Genomic DNA, 23,974 nt, shown 5'->3' on the forward strand with positions numbered 1-23,974 from the left:
CGAAGTCATTGGCTGGGGTGTTTGGGGGAGCAATCCCACTTGAAGCTCTATAAGCTCCCGGAGTTCCCATCTCCTTCAAAGGTCTTGGAGGTGGTGGTGGTGGGTTGTCACCCATTGGATTTCTTTGTGGTTCCGGGTTGGATTCTCTTCTTGGGGAAGTGGAGGACCGCGAACGAGATCTCCTTCTTCTTCTAAGGGTTTGCTCAATCTCGGGATCGTAAGGCACCAACTCTTTTTGTGTTTTTTTTAAAGGTGAATTAGACTCAAGCAATCAAATAGCAATCAACAACACCGCTCCCCGGCAACGACGCCATTTTGACGGGCGTTAGAACGGTCGCACATTCCACACTCAATCAAATAAATTTATAAATCCTAAAACTAACCCCTAAACAAGTCTAGTGGTAAGTTCGGAGTCGAACCACAAGGAACGGTAATGCTAGATTGTTCTTAATCTAATGCCTAAGCTATGCGGAAGTCGATTTACGGATAAAGGACACTACAACTACACTAAAACACATATAAAGAACAAGGTATGATAAAGTCTACTAGGGGAAAAGATCCACTTAGAACAATTAATAAGCTAATGAGAATCCATTTGATAATCAATCATGCAAAGAAAGAATTATAATGAGAATTAACTACACTCAAAAGTAATCTCTCAAATTCCTAGCCTAGATCCCTCATTGACTAGGTGCATAGAAGAAAATTACCCAAAATGCAATCAAATATATCAATTCTAATTCACAATCCCTTGTCAAACTAAAACCAATATGCAATTAAGTGTGCTATCATGGGAGATCAATCCAATCTAAAACAAACAACATGCCAACATCAATTCAATCAATTTAATCACACAATTATCATCAAATTTATCTCAAATAACTCAAATAATCGGCCTCACTCAACACCTAGTAGAGAGAGAAACTCTCAAAATTGTAGAGAGAGAAAGTGAGGAGCACAATGGTTTTCAATGATTGATTTTGAAAAAGAGGCTTGATCACCCTTTGCTTCACGGTTAGGCTAAGCACCAATTTCCAAATTCCTCCACACCCTTACCCCCTAGTCAACGTTACAACCCTTTCAATGCCCTGTTGACCTAGGTTGGTTGAGTCACTAGTCGGTGGAGGGAGCTGGAACTCAAGCATATGGAGAAGGCATGACTTGGTGAGATGTCAGGTTCCTCTATTTTGCAGTGTTTTATCTTTGTTCCGGCTCCTTCGAGGAGTCACTTGATGCTATCTCCAAGGGCGGATTTGAATCTAGATGAGAGAACGCGGTAAGATTGTATGGAATGCGGGGGGAGTGGTGCATGTTTGAGTTCTCTATGCTTAGCATGACTTGTCCTTCAATCAACTTTCGGCATCCCCTTGCATGCTCACTTCTACTACTCAGAAAGTTTGACTCTCATCCATGTTTGTTATCTCCAAAAGCTCGACTTGGCTATGATTTGTGTTGGATTTGTTGTTTCTCTTTCCCTTGTTTTTGGTTTGTCTTGAACACAATTTTGTAAGAGTTGTGGGGTATGCTCTTTGGAAACCCTCACGAGATCACAACTCGTCCTCATCGGCGACCTTGGGGTTTAAATGGCTTGTTGCTTTTGCTAAAAGCAATTTCGGTTTTTCTTTTGTTCCTTGCATGTTTGAATAACTAATTCTTTCTCCCTTGTTCATTTTCCTTTGCTTTGCTCGAGGGCGAGCAAAGGCTTAGCGTGGGGGAGTTTGATGAGTGACATTTATGTCACTCTTAGGGGTAGCATTTAGGTCTTTTTCCTCTTATTTTTCTTAGTTTTTTCCACCTCATTTATCCTCTTATGGCTTCTTTATGTATTGATGAAAAGTAATGCTTATTTGCGCTTATTTTGATAATCTTTATGCATTATTTTATCATCCCCATGCTCTCGTGAACTTTGGTATCTTCTGCAGGTTCCATGACGGTCCTATGCACGGTGGGAGGCCCCTTGGCCAAGTATGGAAGCCATGGACAAAGGCAAGAGGAGCAAAAGGGAAGGAGAGGAAGCAAGAAAAGGAAGTGCAAGTGGAGGTGTGGCCGAACCTCTGAAAGGTCCGGTCGAACCTAGGTGTGGTCAAACTTTTGAAAATTTTGACCGAACCTCCTGGGTGCAGTGAAGGCAGTGTCAAACCAGTTTTCAGCAATTTTGCAGGAGAGGTCGAACCTCAAAAGTTCGACCAAACAAGGATCAGGGAGGTTCGACCGAACCTACATAGAGTTCGACCGAACCTACCCTGAGTCCGACCGAACCTACCCAGAGTTCGGTCGGACCTTTTCCCGATCTCAGCCAATTTTGTACGGACTATTTAAGGTCCTTTTGAGATCGTTTTTCGGGGAGAGAGAAGAAAAAACAATAGAATAGTTTTCAGCAAAAAAGATACTCTCTCTTAGTTAGCAACTTCATTAAATTAGTTGATTTAGTTTTAGAAACTCTCAAATCTAATCATTGTAGAAGCAAATTTCAAGATTTATCTCAAGAATTTCAGCAATTATCCAACATTTTTTGAAGCTTCAATAGTAACTTTCTTCATTTGTCCTTCATTATTTTCTGATTTTATTTTTTTGTTTTGTAAGCCACTTGATTTTCTCTCAATCTTGATATATTGTTGTTGCATGTTAGCTTTGTCCATAGATAATCACTTGTTTTTCCAAATCTTAGAATCGCTTATAATCCAAACTTGGAATTTGCATGTACTCACAATGAATTGTGAGTAGTCCTCTTGGCTAGGGGTTGGGTGAAACTCAACCTATTGGTGATTATGTGAGTTTGGGAGTGATTTTGATGATGGATTGCGACTAAACTTGATTATATGGGATTGCTTGTTAGTTCTTCATGATAGGAGTAATTAACCTAGATTATTGAACTTGATGGCATGAAATGTTTGGTTCGACATGGAAATGTGAGTTGAATTTTTCATTACCTATTGCAATATGATTATGTATCTTTTGTTGCTAAGTTAATGAGGGATCTAAGCTTAGTAATCTGAGTTGTTTTCATATCGTTTGATGTTGATCTTACATGTGGTCTTTGCTATTCCATTACCCTCATTCCTCCCTATTTGCCTAATTGCTATTGGTTGAGTGAATCCCATTCCCCTAGTGTTTTAATCCCTTGAATTCAACCTTTAGTTGTAGTTTGTTAGTTAATCGCCACTTATACCTTGATTTCGATTTAGCTTGAGCATTAAGATTATTTAGCATTTGATTCCCGTTCTCCGTGGACCGAACCTTTGCTTGCCATTGTACTTGTTTGAGTGAGGTGTTTGTTATAAATGTGTTTGAATGAGCCTAAATTGTGCGACCGATTTAGCGCTCGTCAAAATGGCGCCGTTGCCGGGGAGCGGTGTTGTTGATTGTTGTTTCGGGGTTTTCTGATGTCCTGCGGGAGAGTTACAATTCCGAGACTGGAACCGGACGCCTGTACCTGCAAAACAAACGGATGCTCCGGATGGTTGGAGATCCGCCTCCGACGGTCAAGTTAGTACTTGATTAAGGAGTAATTAATGCGGAAATTAAAGTGATTGGGTCTCTCTAGGTGAGAGTGTTTAATTGCTTAATCCCCTTTAATGAGGATTAATTAAGTATTTATAGTCTTTGAGAAGCGTGCCAATCCTAGGTTTAGGTTAACCTTGGGCTGATTGGGCTTCCCTCGGAAGTTGGGCCTGGGTGGCCGATTTCTCCATTAGGCATGGAGTATGCCACGTGTCATGACATAATAGGTTCAAGGTGGACGAATAAGCGGGTGTCACGTGGCAAGCCCTGACAGTTCCAACTGAGGGACACTTGGCAGGACCTGATTGGCCCACGTGGCGCATTCCGATTGGTGGGAGCGAAATCCCCTAATCATTTGCCCCTCACAGGTGGCACGTGACTGGTCACGCGTTACCTGTGACAGGTGTCGCACTGTAACAGGCGACGACCTGCTACAGGTGTCACTCGGCGAAAGGCCGAGAGATTCTCCCGCCCAAATTATGAATTCTGGAAGTGACCCTTCGCCTTCTCACTTCGCCTATATAAGGGAGTGTTGACTTCAGTCATTTTCACACTTGAGAACTTTTTTAGAGAACATTCGGACCCCTGAACTTGCTCTGACATTTTGGACCCTTTCTGCCTACCGCCTGCTCTGACAAGCCGACTGCAAAGGATTTTCAGAACTTCATCAATCGTCACTCGTTCAGGTAACTGTCGGTTCTCTTACTCTTAATTTTCTTTTTATTCTTTTTTGAAATGGCACCACGGAAGCACACGACACGACCTAGGTTAGTGATCAGCCGGTCACCGGGGACGGCTGAATCTAGGATTAGGAGTGCCGCCTGCCCTTTTCCGGACCCATCTTTGCCCTTTATACAAAGTCCGACTGTATCTGTGTCTATGCAGAGCATGATGGCCAGAACAAAAAAGTATGCCAGGATCTCAAACTCAGACGGCTCCTCCCACAGGGTGCCGATTAGTGAAACATCTGACCAGGCGCCAGATGTGGAAGTGAAACAAAGCGGCTTGAAAGCCGGCAGTTCTGAGGGAGGAGTCAAAGTGACCCCTTCCCATTTTATAGTTGACAATTCTACATTCTCTCCTGCTCCTTTTAAAGGAGAGGAGGCGGGCCCCTCCGGGAGAGGACGATTCCGAATCTAGCTCTTCTGGCCATGCATCTCTGGACACAGAAGAGAAAAACAGTCGCCTGCAAGAGGCAAGGCTTTCTCACGCAGTTGAGAAGGGGGACGATTGGGCGGAGCCATCCGCCTCTTACCGAGAGCAAAATACCCCCTACTACTGCACGGTACCTCGGGGCCGGATCACGGCCATGCAAGAGAAAGTGGAGAGCTTTATCGCAAACCACATAATGGGCCCCGGCTTTTTAGTGTTTGTGCCGGATCCAGAAGACACAGTCGTCTGGCCGGCTGGTACCAGTTATGATAGCGCCTGCTTTGGCTGCTACGAGGCGGCCATCAAGGCTGGGCTGCGCTTCCCACTACATCCGGCTGTTCAACGGATCTTGGATGGGTATGAGTTGGGGTTATGGCAGTTAGCCCCGAACTCCTGGGTCAACGTACTCGGCTATGTGGCCGGGTGCGAACTGCACGGGGTGGAGCCGAGCTTTGAGGCTTTCGCCCACATGAACTACCTCAGCCGGACCCCTAAGGCAGGCGGTACCGGCTGGTATCAATTGACGAGCCACAGGGGCTACCTCATGACGAGAGGTAAAGCAAACAAATGGAAGGACTGGCGGAGCACCTTCCTCATCATTGAGAGTTCAGACACAGAGCTGAACAAGCGCTTCAACAGGTGGAACAGGAATCCGCCCCTTCTTGCAGGCGGCCGCAGCATGCCGCCTGTTCCCCCCAAGGCTAAGAAAGAGATCCTAGATAAAGGACTCTTCAAAGTAGAGTCGAAGGTGAACTCTACTTCAGGGGTACGAGAGCAAGTACCCCTGCACTGCGTCCCAAGCTTCAAATGGCTCTACGACGAGTACTTTTTGGCCGCCTGTGGCCTCAGCAGTCGGGGCTCAAGAGGTAGCCGGCCGGTCGAATACTCTTTTGTTCCATGCATTTCTTGTTATGACTTATTAACTTTGCTATTTGTTTTTGCAGCGGACGCTATGATCAAAATTACCGCCTCCAAGACTGCGGCGGCCATGTTGCGGGCCTCCATCATGCAACAGTCTTCAACCGACTCCCCCAACAAGGGGGCACCCTTGGTGGGCTTCGAACCTTTCACCCTCTTTTTGGAGTTGTTTATGCATATACTGACTTCTTCTTTTTTAGACGGGCGCTCCAAGAGCTTCTTCTTCCCAACAGCCGGACCCCAAGGCCCGGAGGACGACTGTTGCGAGCTCTCCTGGTTCTGCCAGGAAACATGCGGCGGCTGAGAAACAGCCGACCATTTTTCTAAAACTCCAGCTGGGCCACCTAGAAGTATGAAATTGTCCTTGTAAATTTTAGACTTGCTCCCTTCTTTACTAGGTCTAATCCGTTTGTTTATGCTTGATGCAGCCGGCCCTCAGGAGCCTGACTTGGTCGAGGTGGCCAAGTCTATGATCAAGGTCGTTCCTCCAGCTGAAAGGGAGGCGGTCAGGGGTGTCGGCACCCTTGACCTAGACGGGATTGCAGGGGTCCTTGCTGAGGTATACTTAGCATATTTTTGAGTATTTGAATTCCAGGACGCCTGTTTTCTTTTTTGTTTGGAAACTGACGCCTGTTCCCCTTTTTACTTAGGCCTTGCTCCGAGTGAACGACCTTCGCAAGCCGCTTGACCGGAAGAACAAAGAGGTAAAGGCTGCAAAAGCTATAGCCGCCTCTGACTGTGATAAGGCAATGTTTCAAATTGCCCAAAATGAAGTTTTGACCATTGATATTCTTTATTATCAGGCGCAGGCTACCGCCGCTAACCGGGCTCAGTTAGAGGCGGCCCAGAAGAGGAATAGCGAGCTGGAGGCGACCATCAACAGCCTCAAGGCCGAGCTGAGACCTCTTCGCCAAAAGATGTCCTCATACGAAACCTTGGAGAAATCCTTGGCGAGCGTAAAGGTACGCCTGGTGACCCAGGAGAAGAGTCTTACTTAGGAGCTCTCGGAAAAGGCCGAGCAAGAAAAGAAAGAGCTGGTCCGGGAGATGATGGAAGACTCTGCTCAAATCCAGCGCATGACTTGGGGCCGCCTCTTCCCCAATGCCGACTTTGCCTCATGGGAAAAAACGTACCGCCAGTGTTCTGATAGATATAATCAAGAGATCCTGGCGGCTGCTGAGGAAGAGGCGTTGGAGGACGCGTTGGAGGAGGAGGAGGAGCCGGTAGTGGCGCTTGTGCCGCTTGGGGGTAGTGCATCAAAGAAGGATGCAGCTGAAGCCGAGTCCAGCAAGAAGAGTGCTGACGAGGCGGCAGCTGCTGATATTGAAGATCTGCCCCCTTCTTAAGCTTTATGTCTTCTTTCCACGGCCTGCGTGCCGTTTGTTTTGTATTTACCCGGCCAGGGGGCCGGGGCTCTGAATATTTTGCCGGTCTTTAATGACCGGCTTCTTTTTAAGAATACTTTTGTTTTGCTTCAAATTTGTTCAAGTATTGAATATTCTGATATCCAATTGTACACTATACCGACTGTTTTACATGGCCGATAGTTGCAGACAGGTACGGATAGTTAGTCACGCCGCCTATGCCCCTGGACGACTGGTTGTCTGTTTCCAGGCTAGACGATCAGTCGGCCATTTATCCAATCGGTATTCGAACCATTTTAAAGACTGGATCCCCTTTAGGCAGGCGGTCCTGTCATTTGTAAAATTAACCAAGTAGGAAAGTGGTTTGACCAAGTAAACATGATTGTTACCTAGTCGCCAAGTAACTGAGTAGTAGAGGTATCAAGCGGTTGGTACCGGTTGTTCCCCTTTATTCGCCAATGTTCGTTGGCTTTTAACTCATAGGTTGTTAACCTAGCAGGAGTAGTGGTTGAGAGCCCCTGTTTGCTAAAAACAGGCGGACGACTCATACCTTTTAGGCTCCATACTAAGTTTGAGAGAGTGACTATGAGTTAACTTTGGAGTTACTCAGTCGCCGTCACTCCTGCTTGAGTAGTAAAGGTACCAGGCGGCGGAGACCGGCTGATCCTTTTGATTCGCCAATGTTTGTTGGCTATTAACTCAAGCGGTACCCCCTGCATTTATCCCAAGTAATACAGGCGGTCATCTGACTCAGATTTCAACTACTACCACAAGTTTGGTTAGTGATAGAGTTATCCTTGTCTCAAAAACGGCTACGTGGTTGCCCTTGGGGACAGTCGTATAGGTGCCGTGTAATTAGTTTATAGAGCAATGTTCCACCCAAAAGGGAGCTGCTCTCTGCGACGAATTTCATCCGGAGGGATGCTGCCGGACGCCTGCTATGATGTTGGGACAGGTCGTATTAGTTTTGAAGATTTGATCAGTTGGCTTGGCGCCTGGTCTGATCATTCGGCCTGTGGCCTTGGTTAGTTCTTGGTGAACGTAGGTGCTAAGTAAAAGGAGGGTAGCCGCCTGTTAGGCACAGGGTCGGCCAGTCCCTGATCATTTTTAGTTAAGTATAAGGGGGGTGGCCGTGTGTTTGGAACCAGTCGGCCCTCTTTTATGGAGAGTAGCCGACTATATGTCCAGACGGCATGCCCCTATGGTGAGGGTAAAATACTCAATGGAGAGTAGCCGACTGTAAAGGTACAGACGGCATGCCTCTCTGAGTAAAATACTCAATGGAGAGTAGCCGACTGTAAAGGTTCAGGCGGCATGCCCCTCTGAAGATAGAGTAAAATACTCAATGGAGAGTAGCCGACTGTAAAGGTACATACGACATGCCCCTCTGAAGAGAAAATTAAACATGGAGAGTAGCTGACTGTTTGTTAGTAGGCGTGCCCCTCTTAGTACAAAATTGAATATTAAGTACGCAAACTTTTATTAAGTAGCCCTTGACTATTTACATCATTCAAAAGAAATATTTCTTAAGATTATCTACATTCCAAGTTCGAGGCAACGGTTGTCCGTCTGGTGTTCCCAGACGATAGGTACCGTCCCTGACCTCTTCACAGATTCGGTAGGGTCCTTCCCAGTTGGGAGTTAGTTTACCAGACTCATTAGCCCTACCAACTGCTTCCATTTTTCTAAGTACAAAGTCCCCCTACTTTGAGTGGACGCCTGTGTACTTTTTTGTTGTATGATCTAGTCATTCTCAGGCGGTAAATTTCATGGCGCAAGACAGCATTGCCCCTCCTTTCAGGAAGTGAGTCTAATGCCAGGCGCATGGCTTCCCAGTTTGCCTCTTCGTCATATAGCATTACTCGAAGAGTCGGCTCGTAGTGTTCTATTGGAAGAACAGCTTCCGCACCATAAGTTAGGAGGAATGGAGTTTCTCCAGTCGCCCCTTTTTCAGTTGTCCTAATGGCCCAGAGAACATGTGGTAATTCATCCGCCCATAGGCCGCCTGCTCGTTCAATCTTTTTCTTGAGACCGTCTGAGATGATTTTATTAAAGGCTTCTACCTGGCCGTTTGCTTGTGGACGGCTGACAGATGCAAAGTAGTGTGCCATTCCTTGGTCACCCAACCAGATTTTGAGAACAGGCGTCTCAAATTGGGGACCATTATCAAAAACCATAGACATGGGAACCCCGAACCGAGTGATGACATTTTTCCAAATGAATGAAATTACATCCTTCGTCTTGATTCCCTTTACAGCCTCCGCCTCTACCCATTTAGTGAAGTAGTCGACGGCAACAAGTATGTACCTCCTTCCGCCTGTAGCAGGCGTATATGGACCCAGAATATCCATGCCCCACTTAGCAAACGGTAGTGGGGCTATGAATGGTAGTGAGGTCAGTAGCCGGACGGTGAATTAGTTTGCCAAACCTTTGGCACTTGTCACATTTTTTCACCATCACCATCGCATCTGCTTCTAAAGTAGGCCAAAAGTAGCCCTGTCGCCTTGCCCGTTGAGCAAGCGTCCTACCGCCTATATGGGAAGCACAATAACCAGAGTGAAGATCGTCTAGTATCTCTCGTCCCTTTTCTGGAGTAACACACTTTAAGAAGGGTTGAAGGTACCCCCTTTTGTGAAGTTCTCCCTTTATTATTTCAAAACTGGTTGCTCGTTTTTTCAGTGCTGCCGCCTGATGATGATCATCCGGCAGGGAACCGTTTGTCAGATATGCCCTGATTGGATCCATCCAGGTTGAGCTTCTGTCTAGGATTCCAATAGGGTCTTCCTCGATGCTTCTCTTCTCCATTACTTCCCATAAAACAGTCGAGGAGTATCACAGGAGGCGGATGATGCTAATTTTGACAGTGCATCCACCTGGTTGTTTTCTGATCTCGGCACTTGGATCAGATGGAAATTCTCAAGGGAGCCGACTGCTTGTCGGACCGCCTGTAAATACTTGATCATGGCCGGATGGGTTGCTTCGTATTCGCCATTGTACTGACTCACTATCAATTGTGAATCGGAACAGGCGTCTATTTTTCTTGCCCCTGCCGCCTTGCACATGCGGATTCCGGCTAGTAAAGCTTCATATTCTGCCTCATTGTTTGAGGCCTGAAAACTGAAGCGTAGAGCATACTCGTACTTGTCGCCCTCTGGCGACTGACACATGACGCCTGCTCCACAACCATTTGAAGTAGAGCTTCCGTCCACATATACCTTCCAGACTTGGTTTGTAACTTGAGAGTCAGGAGGACGAGTCATCTCAACAATAAAGTCAGCAAAGGCTTGCCCCTTCACTGCTTTTCTAGGCTCGAAAGTAACTTTGAGGCTCTGTATTTCTATGGCCCATTTGATCATTCGGCCTGACGACTCCATGATGGTCAGTGGCCGCTTGATAGGTTGGTCTGTATACACGACAACTGCATGTGCCAAAAAGTAGGGCTTCAATTTTTTAACAGCCATGAAGAGTGCAAGACCAAATTTCTCCACTAAGGGATACCTCAACTCGGCATTTTTCAGTACATGACTGACAAAGTAGACCGGGAGCTGACAACCGTCTCTTTCAGCAAGGAGAACAGCGCTTAACGCATGATCAGAGACGGCCAGGTACATGTAGAGTACTTCTTTGGGCAAAGGGCTGACCAGCCTCGGCAAGGAATGCAAGTGAACTTTCAATTTCTGGAAGGCGGCCTCAGCATCCGGCCCCCATTCAAACCTTGCCTTTTTCTTAATTGCCTGGAAAAAGTATAGGCATTTATCGCCTGATCGGCTTAGAAATCTTCCCAAGGCCGCCAGACAACCTGTTAACTTCTGAACCTCTCGGATGGTACGAGGCGACTGCATGCCGATGACCGCCTGCACCTTCTCAGGGTTCGCCTCTATTCCTCTCTGATTGATAAGGAATTCGAAAAATTTCCCAGACTCAACTCCAAAGAAACATTTCTTGGGATTGAGCATGACATGGTGCCGCCTGAGTGTGGCGAAAGTTTCTCGGAGGTCCAACAGATGATCTTTCTGAAGTTTTCACTTGACAATCATATCATCAATATATGCCTCGACATTTCTCCCAATTTGATCAAAGAACACAGTGTTTATCATTCGCTGGAAGGTAGCCGGGGCATTCTTAAGACCAAACGGCATGACCGTGTAACAGTATAACCCCTGATCAGTGACGAAGGCCGTCTTCTCCTGATCTTTCTTCCATAAAGGAATTTGATGGAAACCAGAGTAGGCGTCCATAAAGCTCATTAAAGCATGGCCGGCTGTTGAGTCGACCAGGTTATCAATTTTAGGCAGAGGGTAACTGTCTTTGGGGCACGCCTTGTTTAAGTCTGTGTAGTCTACACACATTCGCCAGGTGCCATTCGGCTTTTTAACAAGCACCACATTTGCAACCCAGTCTGGGAAGTAACATTGCCGAATGAACCCTACATCAAGTAATTTTTTAACTTCGGCGGCTGCCGCCTGACTTCTTTCTTCGCCATGGTTCCGCTTCTTCTGCCGTACCGGCTTCTTTTTCGGATCCACGGCCAGTTTATGTACCGCCAGATCAGGACTAATGCCTGGCATTTCATGGACTTCGAATGCAAAGATGTCCTTCTATTCTTTCAATAGTTTGTGAAAGTCGTCACCAAGGTCTCTCAGAGCAGTCGTCCCAACTTTGACTGTTCGCTCAGGACGTGAGTCGTCTAAGATCAAGTCCGTATGCTCACCAGCCGGCTGAGGGCGGAATTCATCCGACCGCTCCTCTGCCAATGATTGCTATTTTCTGTCTTTTCTTGCGGCCCCCGTCTGGGCCGCCTTTCTCTTCTTGCCGCCTGCTTCTTGAACAGGCGCACTCTCCTTGACATTGTCAAGGTCTATTTTTCCACCACTCGACCCAGTGGCCATAACAGTGGGCTTCACATCCGAGAGAAAGCACTCTCGGGCCATCCTCTAATCTCCTCTTAGGGACCCGACTGTTCCATTATCCCTCTCAAACTTGAGCAACATAAGAGATGGGATTATAACAGCCTTGGAATTATTCAGGGTTGGTCGTCCCAGAATCATGTTGTAGGCCGAGAGTTCTTTTACTACCAAGAACCGGACTACCATGTGTCGTCCTTCCCCTTTTTCGCCCAGGCGGATGGGTAAATCCACTCGTCCCACTGGGTGGACGACTCCTCCTCCTAACCCTACTAAAGGGTGGGATGCCGGATGTATGCAATCAGTCTGATATTTTAGTTTCGACAGACATTTGCTACTGATGAGATCTGAGGAGCTTCCGGTATCTATGAGGATTCGGCCAACTCTCTGGTTGGCCACTTTACATTCAATAACGATAGGGTCGTCATGCGGCCCTCTTACCCCTCCTAAATCTTCTTCAGTGATGACAATCTCAGGAAATGAATATTTGGAGGGCCGTTCTTGGTGAACGGAATTTACATCTAACCGCCTGATATTGTCTTTGTTGCCCCTAATAGTGGGGCCGCCTCCTGAGAAGCCGCCTGCAATGGTGAAAACGACTGCATCATCTGTATCGGAGCTGTCGGCCTGTTGATTCTTTTTGGCCGACTGCTTTTTCGAGGAAGTGTTCCCCGTAGATTTCTTGACATAAGTGTCAAGATCACCTTGCTCAGCCAAGCGGTCCAGATACCGCATGAGACTGATGCAATCATTGGTGTGATGACCAACATCTTCATGATAATCACAGAATTTTTCTTGGTTCCGATAGTTTGCAGAACCCTTCATGGGGACCGGCTTCTCAATTGAGATTCGTCCCTTGATTTCCTTTAGGATAAATTGGCTATCCTTGTTAAACGCATACTTTGGGGAGTATGGTTTGAATTCTTTTTTCTTTTTCTGGGCCGGCTGTTTAGAGGAATCAGCCGCCCAGACCTCTTTTCTCTTCTCGTCTTTGTTTGACGACTGTTTCTATCGTCCTTCTCTTTTGTCGGACCTTCTCCTGTCTGACTGTTTTACCGTACTACAAAGATCAGTCGCCTGTATATAGGCTTCCGCTTCAATCAAGGCCTCTTGAAGAGTCGCCACCCTCTTGCGGACCAAATCAAATTTGAAGGTCGACCCGTCTTTGAGACCTCTGAAAAAGTCAGTATAGGCTACTTCATCCGGTAACCCTTGAATCTGTATTCTCATCAGGTTAAACCGCCTGATGTAAGAACGAAGCCCCTCCTTCTCGCCCTGCTGAATTGTTCCTAAGTCAAGGGTCGTCTTCTTCGCAGGGATGTTCATGGCGAAGTTGGAGGTGAATAAGTAAGCAAGCGTCCTGAAGCTATTTACATAACCAGTTGACAGGTTGCCGAACCATTGTTGTGCGATTCCTTTGAGAGTCGCTGGGAAACACTTGCACCAAGTGGGATCATCCAACCCTTGAAGGTACATCAGGTTGGTGAATGCCATCAGATGGTCTTCTGGGTTAGTAGTGCCGTCATAGGCGCCTACTAATACATTTTTCACTTTGGCCGGCTGAGCGGCTTCAGTAATTTCCTTGGAGAAGGCCGACGGCTGTTCGCCAAGTCTAAGCAACCGTAGCTGCCAGTCCATAGGTTGGAATTTTTTGCTGCATGTCCACCAAACGGAGGTGGCTGTAAGAAATACTGTTGTTGCGGTACAAATGGTAAGTTTGGTACCGCTTGGTCGCTATGATAGCCGGACTGACGGGAGGTGCCGCCTGACTGACTCTCATGATACGACTGAGTATGCCTCATCGAGGTATTTCGCAGACTGTCTTGGAAGTTTGAAGTAGAGGCCGACTCTGACTATCGGTCACTCTTCTTCTGCTCTAGCAGTAGCCGAGCGTCTGTGTATGTTTTCCTCGACCCGTCCGCCTGAATATGACGAACAGGTTTCCTATTTCCTGGAGTAGGAAAACGGTATTTTGTGAAATCAAAGGCAGTCGGCTCCCGCTTCCTAGATTTAGGATGAGGAGTCGCCTCTCGCCCTTGAACTGGCTTCCTCTTCTGTGAAGTGGAGGGTTTCTTAGCCGACTGCTCCTTGTCCAGAGCAGGCGGCTTCTTGTTGATCAACTCTTGAATTTCTCCCTTGAAGTCCCTCATGAAGGTCATGAGTTCGTTCCTTGTGATGGGAGCAGACCCATCAGTCGGCTGCTGCCGAACAGGCGGTGCGCCTGCTGGCTCGCTTCCTGTATGAAGATGTTCCCGTTCCCTCCTTTCGGTATGACGGGTACGTCGGGCCCTTAGGGTCCCGTCTGAAGCCGTGTGAGCTTCAACTTCAAATTCATTCTCAGTATCGTGGTCCGGCTGAACTTGAGGGTCGTCTAGGGGACGCCTCTCTTCAGGAGTCGGTACAGACGTGGATGCCATCTCAGAAGTACTCTCCCCACAGACGGCGCCAAATGTTTCGGGGTTTTCTGATGTCCTGCGGGAGAGTTACAATTCCGAGACTGGAACCGGACGCCTGTACCTGCAAAACAAACGGATGCTCCGGATGGTTGGAGATCCGCCTCCGACGGTCAAGTTAGTACTTGATTAAGGAGTAATTAATGCGGAAATTAAAGTGATTGGGTCTCTCTAGGTGAGAGTGTTTAATTGCTTAATCCCCTTTAATGAGGATTAATTAAGTATTTATAGTCTTTGAGAAGCGTGCCAATCCTAGGTTTAGGTTAACCTTGGGCTGATTGGGCTTCCCTCGGAAGTTGGGCCTGGGTGGCCGGTTTCTCCATTAGGCATGGAGTATGCCACGTGTCATGACATAATAGGTCCAAGGTGGACGAATAAGCGGGTGTCACGTGGCAAGCCCTGACAGTTCCAACTGAGGGACACTTGGCAGGACCTGATTGGCCCACGTGGCGCATTCCGATTGGTGGGAGCAAAATCCCCTAATCAATTGCTATTTGATTGCTTGAGTCGTATTACATATTTATGTACTAAAAATATGCAGTTTATGTTTACAAAACTTTTTATTTAAAAAATTAAATTTAAATACATAAATTTAGACAAAAAAATTATTCCGTGCATGACACAAGCTAAAAATTACAAATGAACTGATAATTTACAAAAATACATACACATAATTTCAGTGTTTTTAAAATTACATTAATGCCCTCTAAAATTTACAAAAATAATTAAAGTTGTAATAATACATGAGAATTACATAAAGTTAATCAAATACAAAACATAGAAACTAAAACTAGTGCGATGAAATGTTTTGGCTAATAAATCTTAATTTACTAAGATGTGAATTACTTACTTTCTAAAAAATAAAAAATATGTACAAACTTATGACAAAAAGGTATCGGAAATGGTGGTGATGGCAGAAGCTCGATGATGACGCGATCTATGATCCCAAATAATCTGAATAAAAAAAAAATTAGATTCCCAAACTTAATTCATCCATCCACCATAGTTTTGACTCTTTGAGGATGATTGGCAATGAATAATGAAATTTGAAGAATGAATGAGAAGAATTTGATTGAAATCTAAAGTTTGAGTGTGAATTAACAATGGAGAAAGGGGAATTTCAAATCCACCCACCATAGCTTTGACTCTTTGAGGATGATGGGCAACGAATAACAAAATTTGAAGAATGAATGAGAGGAATTTGATTGAAATCTAAAGCTTGAGTGTGATTCAACAATGGAGAAAGGGAATCTGGTTTGAACGACAATACCGAGGAAAAGAAGTGAGAGAAAGCTGAGAAAGTCAGATTTTTTAATATAAAGTAGCGCTTTTTCCAAAATCACCGGAAAAAAAATAAATGATGATGTGTAGTAGATTGAGAATTTATTAAAAAATAACTGTAATAATGGTTTTGCAACTCTTTTTACATCATTTAGGGAAAGCACTTTGCTAAATTAACAATATTAAAATATATGGTGCATGGCACGTCACGTAACCTAATATTTAGGTAAAATCAAAACATAAAAATTTCTTTTTGAAAAAAACATATATATCTTTAAAAACATAAAATATATCTTTAAAAAACATAAAATAAATAAAAACTGGGTTATCAGTCCCGTCCGGATTCTTCTGGGTTTAGCCCTGATGTGACTGAAACCTGTAATTAAAAATTTTACGACCCAGAGACTGACTGGTTTTGAAAAGGGTCTGTCTATTTTACCGGTCTGAACAACCCTAGCAGTGCTGCCATTTTTTTTTTTTTAATTTTATATTTTACCTTTGTCACATGAACGCCTCCATTTAACTTTTATCTTAATCATCAATTAAAGTTTAGGGTATGAGGTATGTTGGTAAAATTCTATACTTGCCATACTCTGGCTGCTCTATTAGAGTATTAGTTGTTTTTCAATTTATTGTGACAGATTCATGAATATTGTTGACATTTTGAACTGGGAAATTGCCTTGATTATTTTATAGCAAAAATTGTCTATTTCCTTGCGTTTTCATAATTTTCACCTTGGTTTCTTGCTTTCCCATCTTTAGCCAACACTCCACTTTTTTAAGAATGGAAAGAAGGCTGCAGAAGTGATTGGTGCTGATATTAGGAAGATTAAGGATTTATCTTCAACATTGTACAAGTAAGGATCATCTTTTCTCTTGCACCCATGTTATGTATGTTATGATTCATCTTAGTTGGCATGCTTTTGTGCTCTTTTTGATCCTGAAAAGAAGATCAATTTCTTACCTACTGTGCAATAACACTAGGCGCTGTGGTCATTGCTGTTTTTTGTTTCATGACATGTAGAATATAACTATTGTGAAGTTATTTACAGACTTTTCAGCTGAATCTTATGCCTTTTGCTTGGCAAGGGTGCTTGTTGAGAAAAATTGTGACCTTGGTCTATGCTGATCCATGGTATTTACTGCCACTTACAAATTTATTGAAATTTTTTGTCAAATGAGCAAAATTAGTTATACTTTCTAAATACCAAAAACTATTAGGGTTCATTTTATTCTTTACAATTATTGAAGTACATGTTGCTATGTTAGCAGTGGAAGGTCCAGGCTTCCCTTGAGAAGATAACTCCATGGTATTCAAAAATCGAACTTAATTTCGTCAAGTTAATTTTATAACAAACATGATTAAGTTGCACTTGTTCAATATAGTTTTCTTCTCATGTTCTCATTTTTTTTTTCTATCCACACACACATGGAGGGGTTGGATGCAGGGAGTACATACATTATCCATAACAAAGCTTAACCCTTTATAATTAATTCAACTAAGCTTCAGGAAATATGAGCCTTTTAGCACAACAAAGATTTTAAGTTCAAAAAAAAAAAAAAAAAAAAAAAAAAAAAAAACACTTAGAAATTGACTTCCAGAGCAAAAGAAAATGAACCATTATTTTAAAGTTAAATAAATTATGATTCAAAAACTATGAACTTGAATTTCATAAAAACTGAACTGCCTCAAAAATATGAATTAAATATGATTCTTCAATAGAAAAGGAACATTTAATTTTATAAGGTGTTTCTTGAAACTTGAATTCAAGAAATGTGGTATTCTTGAAAATGTATCGAACTCTCATCTACAATTGCTACTCCCTCTTTCGCCTTGCTTCGCCATTGCCCATATGAAGTAATGAAGGTAGAGAGCCGGGACTCTCAATTTTTCGCACATGAGGACGAGTTCAAGAATGAAGCTGCATTTTGGTTTTATTGCATGGAGGATGTATAGTGTGGCATATTACATGGAAAGATTGGAAACACACTTGATGTCCATCTAACTTATTTTCAGATTTTGTTTTCCATACTATTCATTTGTTAGGGTTGTGTAGATATAGATTAAAATGAACGTTAGCATCTGTTGAGTGACATTATTACAATGTTGTAATGTTATGGCTCTTGTGAGAATGGCAGTGCTCAACTACCATATATTAGGGTATGGTAAAATCTGTAGGTGGTGCATCTTTCACTTGATGCTAAATTTCTGTGGATGATTGTACACGAGTGAGGTTATTTTGGCAAATATCCATGGGTTTAGAGTGCATGAATTGGAAATTCTAAGGTTCTTATTTGACATAGTACAGTAATGATTTGATTGGAAGGAATTCTAAGGTTATAATTTGAGTTATTTGACATAGTTCAGTAATGATTTGATTAGAATCCATTGTAAAACTTTCTCATGTTCATATTTTTTGTTTAATTCAGGAATGAGTAGAAAAGATCTCTTACTGTGTGCAATGTATCCATGATGCTTGAGACTGGATATGGATTGTGGTGTTGTCTTTTCAGATAAATGCAAGAGTTTTACGACTTTCTGAAGATCTTTTCGCATATGAAGAAGTTTATTGATAATGTCTTGATTAAGTGGACAGCCAACATGTCATTGCATCCTCTATTTTATGTAAATAGAAATTCAAGGCAGGTGTTCATATAGTACTTAAATGAGTGCATTCAGTCAATTTGTCAAATGTCAGTTTACAGTTTGAACCTACCAAGCCATGATGGGTTGAGGCTCTACCTGCTAATGTTCGTCCATCTTCAAAGTGATGTTTTTTGTATGCTGCATCAAAGTGATGTTTTGTGTATGCTGCAGATAGCAAGAGGTCGAATTTAGGTTGAGCAAGCTTTGAGTTACCTATATTATGCAAAAAAATCCGGAAAATTAAAAAAAAAAAAATGAACTGAAAATTGCTGTTAAGTGAACTAAAATAGTAGGATAAATATTCATAAAACCCATTCATCGACTATCATCAAAATTTCGTAAATAATCCTACTAGTTAATATTTACAATAAGTTGTTTTACAAAGGATTTCAAAAAGATCAAAAGAAAGCTTTTAAATACTCCGATAATTACGGTGTACATTTCCTTCAGATTATGCGGGGATTTATAGTATTGTTGCATGAACAGTGTTTGCTCGATATATTAAGCATGTAGTAAAATGTCTAATTGAGGATGAGGTTATGAGCGGCAATAGTTACTCTTGTATGGGAAGCTAAGCGGTGACGTTTGACGGCATTTTTAATCCATTCATATTATGAATACGATGCGTATTACAACACTTCTCCTTGAACGAATTTCTGTAGGATGACTACTATCTAAAATTTACATTTATGTGAAAACAAATATTAATGCTATTGTACCTATATGTTTATTTGCCTCATTAAACCTTGCCAAAAAAAAAACCATGTGGGATAAAAACCTGGACGAAGGAAAGAGTACAACACATAAAGAGCTCCCCCCCTAAGTTTAACACAGATTACAAAGACGATGCATGTCGGCCATAAGCACGAGTTATTGAAATTTGTTAGGTGGTACTTGAAAGGAATAGTGTCCTTCGAACAAGTGTATTATTCTGATAATGGGTTCAGAATTATTAGAAAGCTAATATATTCAGTAAGGTTAAGTGATCGGAATGCCTGGTTGGAGGCCGCTTCCGATCAGTAATATTAATGCATAATTAATATTACAGCTTAATCTCGATTGAACCCTTCGGGTCACACCCAAGCAACCAACGAGCCGAAACGACGAATTAATTTGGAAGGAATTAATGAGTTGACCGAGTAATATTTATTTAGACGTCGGAAATTCGAGATTAGAGCGTCGAAACCGAGCTTCAAAAGTCGAGTCGAATATAATAAAAGACGAGACGTGAAAATATTAATAAATCAACATATTTCCAAAAATACCCAGTGCATCGGAGTGCCCCGAGCAATCCGAGTGCTAGGGGCACAATGCGTAGCATGGTGGCTAGCATGCGCACCAAGCCGAGCCTTGGCTGGCTAGTGCGTGCTAGCGCACCAATGCTAGCAGCCAAGTGCACGCACAAGGCAAACCTCGACACCAAGCCTTCGCAGCAGCTTGCACTTGGAGTGCGCGGCTTGCTGGTCGAGAACAGCAGCAGCCCGCAATACGTGGGTGCGAGGATGGTTGGGCCGAGACTAAGGGGAGCAACAAATGAGAAGCCCACTTGGGTGCCTTGGTGCCCAAGTGGGAGTTGACATGTGGCGCAAGGTGAGGGAGAGAGTAGGGAGCAAGTTTGGTCCCCCCCTCTCCAAGTGGTCCTCACTTGCTCTCTCATGTATAGTTAACATTTGTTGATTTATTACTAGCTTGCTTAAATAATTTTATTTTAGCTTTAAAATAAAATGTGAAAAATCTCATTATCCCACATTGATGGGAGAGACAATCATACGCTCATCATTTCCTATAAATACCCAATTAGGGGTATTGGAAATGATGCTTGAGTAAGAGTTGAAAAAGGAATTACTAGTAGTGAAAACCTTTGAACTCAAGAGTTGAAAAGGGTATCACATTTGTGAAATCCTTTGAACTCAATTACTCGGGTTTATCGGTCGGGTCTTGCTAACCCCAAGACATTGGACCTAGTCGGTGATCGTGTTGCGGGTGGATCATCGTTGGAGGCCTTCGTAATTTCGAGGCTAGCTTTCACGTAAGAGCCCTAGTGGTCGGGCGAAGCACGCTCCAAAGGTAATCTTATTATCTTAATCTTGTCATTAACTTAATTATGTTTATGGTTTTATTTATTGTGGGTGCGGTCTTGTATTTGGGTTTGTTTCCGCGGCGAGTCGGACTCACCAAACCCCAATAGTGGTATCAGAGCTAGGTTGTTTATTTTAAAATCATAATATTTTTTCAAGGTGTTTTTATGGCTTAATTTTTCTGGTTTTAAGTTTCTAATTAGATTAGTAGCTTGTTTTATCCATTTTAACCTTGTATTAGAACTGATTTCAGCTCCCAAACCCAGATTTCGACCAAAATAGTGAATTTTGGGTGGAAAATGCTTTCTAGAAATGGTTTTAACCCTTTTTGGGCTCGGTTTTAAGCCAAAAACCGACCGTAATTGCACTTTTCGATGGGTTTTTCGTTTTTACAAAAAAAATTAAGTCTTTATGTAGGGAATAATTTCAAGCCTTTAAAATCCTACTAGCTTGAACCCCACTGTGATCATACACTAAAGTACGGTGGCATCCAAAAGGGAAGAAGATAAAGCAAAAGAGTCGCCAACAAGTTTTTAAGGAACTTGTAAACCGTTCACGAGGTGAAGGTTTCACCCCTTAACAATCTAAGAGATCGCCAACTCCATAAGGTCATGAACCAAATAAGGGTTCGGGGATGATGGTACAAATCCAACCTAAAAGAGATCGAACCTGCCCTAATAATAGGCCTCTACTTTATTCTGCTCGTATTCATGTGCGCTTTCTGACTAACATACAATCAATAGATTAACCCTAAACCTGTTTAATCTATGTTGGTTGAATATTAATGCACAAATAAACTATTATTGGCGATCACTTGAATTATAATCACAATTAACCTAACAAGATTATTAAATTATCTTATTAAGCGTGATTGCAAATACCAATTCCCTTTAACATGCAATGAAAGGTGATCAAACAATAACAATAATAATATGCATATCAAGCAACATAATAATAATCATCATCATTAATAATCATAAATATTAGGAAGAGGATAGGAAGCATCATACTTTTAATCATACTTAATATTAAAGATACCCTAGACATGATACTAGGAATCATCAAAAGAACAATCTAAGCATGATATCTACATCATAAAATCAATTAAACCATCAAAGTACTTACTTGGATGCCTCGTACCTCTTTCTAATTACAAAATACACGCGTTAGTAACTTCAAGGAAAAATAATAAACAAACAATTAAATTAAATAATTGAAAGAAAGATTTGGGACCAAACCCTCAGAAATTAAAACCTTTCACGTCTAGGGCAACTTCGAATATGGCTAGGTGTTTCAAGATCTTGTGAATGCGGAATTTTGTATGAAAATAGTAAAGTTTAGAACAGAATGCTAAAAGATTAATGTTATTGAAAATTGATGAATGAATGATGTAGATGAAGAGAGAGTTGATGAATAATTTTGATTATTGGTAATTCATAAAGTGATTGTTGATGAATGAAACCGGAGTTTTTGATACGATATTTATAGAGAAAATCAACCAAAAAAGATTATTTATCAAAACAGAGTCTGAAGACCACAAAACTAACTTGGCGCCAGCCCTGGCTCATTGGCGCCAGGACCAGTGGCTAGCGCCAGGCGCCAAAGGGTGGCGTCTGGCGCCAATCCTGATTCCAGGCGCCAAGGCCTGGGGTTGGACGCCAATTTGGATTTCAACGCGTTTTCGAAAATCTGATAAATTTCCCGTACTGGAAGATAAAATAATATAGGGTTTTTCTATACAGTGCTCCTGAGGTATTGACTTTTCCAAGCTGTGTCCACCCATTTTCAAAATTCCACACTGTACCCCTAAGTTCTCTTTAGTGACTACGATGTAACCCTACCCTAATCCCTCCATTAACTTAAGTTAACTTTCCGTTAACTTCAAAATAAAGAAATTAAAAAAAAAAAGACAAAAAAAACCAAACACCTCTCTCTCCTCCATCACAACCACCCACCACTACACCTCCAACCGCACCATTACCCCACCTCTCTCTCCTCCCTCACAACCACCCTCCCCTACACCTCCAACCGCAGTCCCCATTTCCGGCCACTCCCTCCCCCTTCGCCCTGACCGCCCTTTTCCGGCCACTCCTTCCCCTCTCTTTCAGCCATTTTGGCCAGCCCTCCCCCCAGCCACGCCTCATCCTACAAAAATCCAAATTCCAAATCAAAGTCGAGAATTTTAAATCAAATAATCCATCTAATACAAAACAAAACTCAGAATTCCTAATCTCATGGTATAATCGATTGAATTTGGGCGAGGGTTTTCGATCGTTTTGGGCGAAATTCGTCCCAAAAATCCAAAAATCGAGATGATTTCATGAAATTCGAGCTTAAGAAAACCAATTCCAGCATCGCCAATGCACTTCGCCGCGTTATGATCGCCGAATTTCCCACCGTCGGCGTCAATCTCGTCGAAATCGAAGTGAATTCCTTCGTTCTTAACGACGAGTTCATTACTCACCGACTCAGCCTCATAGGTGGTGGGTCGAGGAAAGAGGAGCGCAGCTCGGTGGTGCGGCTGGGGGGTGCGGCGGTGGTGCGGTTGGAGGTGTAGCGTAGTGGTGGGTGGTTGTGATGGAGGAGATAGAGGTGTTTGGGTTTTTTTTTTTTTGTTTTTTTTTTTAATTTTCTTTAATTTGAAGTTAACGGATGGATTAGGGTAAGGTTACATCGTAGACACTAAAGAGACCTTAGGGGTACAGTGTGGAATTTTGAAAATGGGTGGGTGCAGCTTGGAAAAGTCAATCTTGTAACGTCGATACCTGCAAAACTAGCATTAGTTAAACAGATAACAGAGTTAAGAAACGCGTATCTTGCACCGTCGAGCACACGTCTTTGAAAGTAACCGATTGTTACTGCTTCTGTTGTTGTGACGACCTCCTGCAAGCTAGAGAATGCCATCCCGCTTGAAAAGTGCTATGCCCGTAACTGCTTCCAATTAGAAGATTGCTTTGCCCGAAACTATCCTCCTCTGCATTGATAATATTCCACGTCCAAGGGAATACCATTAAAGATTATTTCTCTTGAAACAATCCTCATCCGCATTGATAATATTCCACGTCCAAGGGAATACTATCGAAAATTGCTTCCCTTGAAACAATCCTCAGTTGTTTGTGACAACTCACCACAATCTAGGGAACGCCATTGTGCTGTTTGTTTTGACGATCTTCCGCAATCTAGGGAACGCCGTCGATCAATGTTGCTACATCTTGAGCCTTTTCTTGAATCATAGTGACAACTTTTCCAATCATAGCAAAAGTCGTCGAAGACTGCCCATCTCGTGCTATCTTCTCAAATCTTGGGTGACAACCTCCACAATCTTAGCGAATGTCGTCGAAGATCGCCCATCTCGTGCTATCTTCTCAAATCTTGGGTGACAACCTCCACAATCTTAGCGAATGCTGTCGAAAATAACATTATTTGTTGTGTATATATTCTATGTTTCTCTTAACCGTTTGTTTGACTTGTGTTGAGATTAAATAAATTAATGACTTAAAAGAACTTTGCCTAATTAATTAATTAATTTGAGTCAATAAAGTCTAATTTCTTAGTCAGAATTGACCTAGTACGACTTTAGGCATACCCCTGTTGATTAATAACACCGAAAACAGTCCCAGATTGAAGCTTCAGCATTGGCGCCAAAGTTTGGACTGTAGCGCCACTCTATGGATTG

General features: G+C 43.0%; 1 long non-coding RNA gene across 1 annotated transcript in view; it reads left to right on the forward strand.

Annotated features, from left to right (window-relative positions):
• LOC110734465 overlaps nucleotides 1-18,390 on the forward strand; it is a 32,392-nt gene extending 14,002 nt beyond the window's left edge. Inside the window, exons 5-6 of the long non-coding RNA XR_002513809.1 lie at nucleotides 16,336-16,430; nucleotides 18,004-18,390. This is a non-coding gene — a long non-coding RNA (uncharacterized LOC110734465). The remainder of the gene's footprint in view (nucleotides 1-16,335; nucleotides 16,431-18,003) is intronic.
• The last annotated feature ends 5,584 nt before the right edge of the window (nucleotides 18,391-23,974 follow it).

Source organism: Chenopodium quinoa, unplaced genomic scaffold (assembly GCF_001683475.1).
Source record: "Chenopodium quinoa cultivar QQ74 unplaced genomic scaffold, ASM168347v1, whole genome shotgun sequence".
NCBI lineage: Eukaryota > Viridiplantae > Streptophyta > Magnoliopsida > Caryophyllales > Amaranthaceae > Chenopodium > Chenopodium quinoa.